This window comes from Panthera pardus, unplaced genomic scaffold (assembly GCF_024362965.1).
Source record: "Panthera pardus isolate Hobbes unplaced genomic scaffold, ASM2436296v1 HiC_scaffold_13, whole genome shotgun sequence".
NCBI lineage: Eukaryota > Metazoa > Chordata > Mammalia > Carnivora > Felidae > Panthera > Panthera pardus.
This window is the reverse complement of record NW_026526688.1, coordinates 121,575,859-121,579,637: the sequence shown is the minus strand read 5'-3', so window position 1 is coordinate 121,579,637 and position 3,779 is coordinate 121,575,859. Positions and strand designations below refer to the sequence as shown.

General features: G+C 43.4%; 1 pseudogene; it reads left to right on the top strand.

Moving 5' to 3' along the window:
• Positions 1-242: 242 nt before the first annotated feature.
• On the top strand, positions 243-1,735 carry LOC109246851 (ADP/ATP translocase 2-like; annotated as a pseudogene).
• The last annotated feature ends 2,044 nt before the right edge of the window (positions 1,736-3,779 follow it).

Sequence of the window (3,779 nt, the reverse complement as noted above, 5' to 3'; positions counted from 1 at the left end):
TCTGGCCTCTGGTCTGTTCCATTGGTCCTGACATGTGCAAGGACAAGTGTCCCCATCTTGTTCTTCTTTAGCATTGCCTTGGCTTTTCTTATCTAAAAAAGCCATTTGCTTTTCTGCATAAATTTAAAAATCAAATTGTCAAGTTCCCCCAGAAACCTCTGTAGTGATTTGTGTAGAATTAGGGGACAACTGAACTCTTTACGAACTGCTCTGCCATCTCCTGCCTCCTCTTTCCTTTCAACATGACCAGTGCTGCTGTGTCCTTTGTCGAGGACTTCCTGGTGGGTGGAGTGTCTGTGGCCACCTCCAAGACCCCTCGGTAGCACCCATCGAGAGGATCAAGCTGCTGCTGCAGGTACAACATGCCAGCAAGCAAATCACTGCAGATAAGCACTACACGGGCATTATATAATGACTGTGTAGTTCGTATCTCCAAGGAGCAGGGAGTCCTGTCCTTCTGGTGTGGTAACTTGGCTGTCCAATATCATCAGATACTTCCCCACTCAGGCTCTTAACTTTGCCTTTCAAGTTAAATACAAGCAGATCTTCCTGGGTGGTGTGGACAAGAGAACCCAGTTTTGGTGTTACTTTGCAGGGAATCGGGTCAGGTGGCGCCTCTGGGGCCACGTCTCTGTGTTTTGTGTCTCCTTTTGATTTTGCCCATACCCTTCCAGCAGCTGACGTGGGCAAAGCTGGAGCTGAAAGGGAATTCAGGGCCTCCGTGACTGCCTGGTTAAGAACTACAAATCTGATGGGATTAAGGTCCTGTAGAAAGGCTTTAATGTTTCTGCGCAGGGTAACCTCATCTACTGAGCTGCCTACTTCAGTATCTGACACTGCAAAGGGAATGCATCCAGATCCCAAGAGTACTCACATCTCCATCGGCTGGATGATCGCACAATCCGTCACAGAGGTTGCTGTGTTGACTTTCTATCGGGTTGACACTCTTTGTCGCCGTGTGATGGTACAGTCAGGGCGCCAAGGAACTGATATCATGTACACAGGCATGCTTGACTGCCGGAGGAATACTGCTCATGATGAAGGAGCCAAAGCTTTTCTCAAGGGGGCTTTGTGCAATGTTCGCAGAGGCCTGGGTGGTGCTTTTGTGCTTGTCTTGCATGATGAAATCGAGAAGTTCACGTGAGTTATTTCCTGGCTTTTTCACCCTGTGAGCAGGCATGTTGTAGTGTATAACATATCTTGAGCATTCTTGACAGACTGTTGGTTGTCTATTTATCAATGGCAACTATTGACTGGTTGGAAATGGGAAGCAATACTATTCATCTGACCAGTCTTCTCCTAAAGCCATTTCCGTGATGATGGGACTCAGTTTTTTCAGTCACTCCTGATAAACAAATTTGAAGAAATAAAAAAAAAAAAAATCCGAAAGAAAACAAGAGAAGTCTTTACAGACTGCTAATCTGTTCCCGCTGAACCTGTTCTTCTGCTCATGAGCTCATGGCTGCCATCTGAAGACTCTCTCACCTTTCTTGGCACCTAGTTTTGGCCGTGTGTGGTAGAGTACTTGCAAATTGATTGCCATTATTTCCTTCCCTGTATCCACATGTCACTTTGCTGCTGTCCTTTCAAGAAACAGAATATGCCTCCTCCTTTGGAATATGAGCTGGTGTTATCACTTGTTTGCCTAATAGATTGCAGTGGGTAAGATACTGTGCCAATTCTGAGCCTCAGTCTCAACCAGACTTTTGCGCCATGGCTCTCTCCTGGAATTGTGCCACCGTCTGTGAACAGCCCCGGGTGAGTCTGCTGGATGGTGAGAGACACATGCACCGTTAGTCACCTCATAGCCAGGCTTTGCTGTATACTAACTTTGACCTCAAGCAAGGTGCCTGAGGCACCTCATCTCTAAAATGAGGATCATAATAATATCCACCAAACAGTGTTGTTGTAAGGATTAAGTGAGCTAACATAAAGTAAAGCATTTAGTGGGGCACCTGGGTGACTCAGTGGGTTAAGCATACTCCTCTTGATTTCGGCTCAGGTCATGATCCCAGGGCTGTGGAACTGAGCCCCGTGTTGTGACGTCTCTCTCTTAAATAAATAAACTTAAAAAAAAAAAAAAAGGTAAAGCAGTTAGAAGGGAGCCTGGCACATAATAAACTCTTTGAGGGTCAGTTATTACCATTATAGTGCAAAAGATTGCACATTTTGGGCTCATATGGAGAAAAACACATTTATTTGCCCAGAACATCGAGTGTGTGCTTAGTTGGGAAGAAATGGCTGGGAAGGCAGGGAGGAACAAGTTTGTAAGTAGCCTTGAATGCCTGCCTCAGATATACGGATTTTTATTCTACAGATATTAAGGAGCCATTGCAAGTTGTGAGCATTTAAGAAACATGATGAATGTATTCAAATATTTAGATAAGTTCTCACATTCATATTAAATGGTCCCCCATAATTTTTTCAGTCTCTCTAACTAAAGACTGATTGGAGATACACTTGATGGCAAGGAATCCTAAAATGGCCATTTATTTTGGGATGGAGTAGTTGGATGGGTTTGCTTATGTTCACACGGTTGGATTGCTGTTGCCTTTGCAATGAAAGAAAAATAATCTGTGGTACAGTTTATGTTTGAGAATCGGGCAACTTAGACCTAGCCATTAAGCAGTGTTGAAGACATAACCTCCTTGGTTATAGCCAGGGCTGTGACAAATAGTCAATATGTGTGTATACATCTTCAACAGATATTTATTCTACTTGGATTTTATGTTAAAAAGGAAATAGGCAAATAGAAGACATGATCTTCACTGTTTGAAGTTTATAGTCCATTGAGCAATAAAGACCAATAAATAGCACCTGTATGGTAGATCATGGTAAATGCTACACAATGAGAGCATCCATTGGATATTTGGATTTAGAGAGATATGAGAGCTGAGATCTGATGATGGATGATTCAGAATTTGCCAAAGAAGAGGAGGCTGGGGGTTTCAGACAGCGGGAACAGAATGGATAGAGACCTAGAGCAAGAAAAAAACATGGAGAATGTTTTATAATGTGTATATACAGGGGCAATATCATTGGCCGTTACTAATAGTCTCACTTCTTCTTGAAGTTATATTATGGAACAGGGTAATGAAACCAAGTGGGCCGCATGAAGCCTGCAGGCTGTGGGTTGCTTATCAATGTATTAGATTCTCACTTAACTCTCCTTCGGTAGGGGAAACACACCTAAGAAATAAATCCCTAAGAACCTAAATAGGTAGTGTGGGGGCACAGGATAGACTGCCCCCAAATGTGCCACATAGTGATTATTTGACTTAAAGTTACTTAAGAAACAGCCAGTGTAAGAACACTCTGACCCCCTCCTGCTATGGCTCCAAAAAGCAGGAAATAAATCTCCTGTGGGAAACGTGCCCTCCCTGCACCAGGAGATAGAGGGACATCCATTTTGTCAGAGACAAAGAAATTCAGAGCCAAAGAAGCCTATCTAAACAAATCCTGTTACTATTCTAGCCTCCAGCCCAAATTTTATTTAGAACTCCTTACGAAGCTCTTGAATATAAATTTTCTTTGTCCTATCAATTCCTCACAGATTAAAAAAAATTTTTTTAATGTTTATTTATTTTGAGAGAGAGACAGAGACAGAATGTGAGCAGATTGGGGCAGAGAGAGAGGGGAGACACAGAATCCGAAGCAGGCTCCAGGCTCTGAGCTGTCAGCACAGCGCCTGATATGGGGCTTGAACTCATGAACCACGAAATCATGACCTGAGCTGAAATTGGACGCTTAATCCACTGAGCCACCCAGACACCCCAATT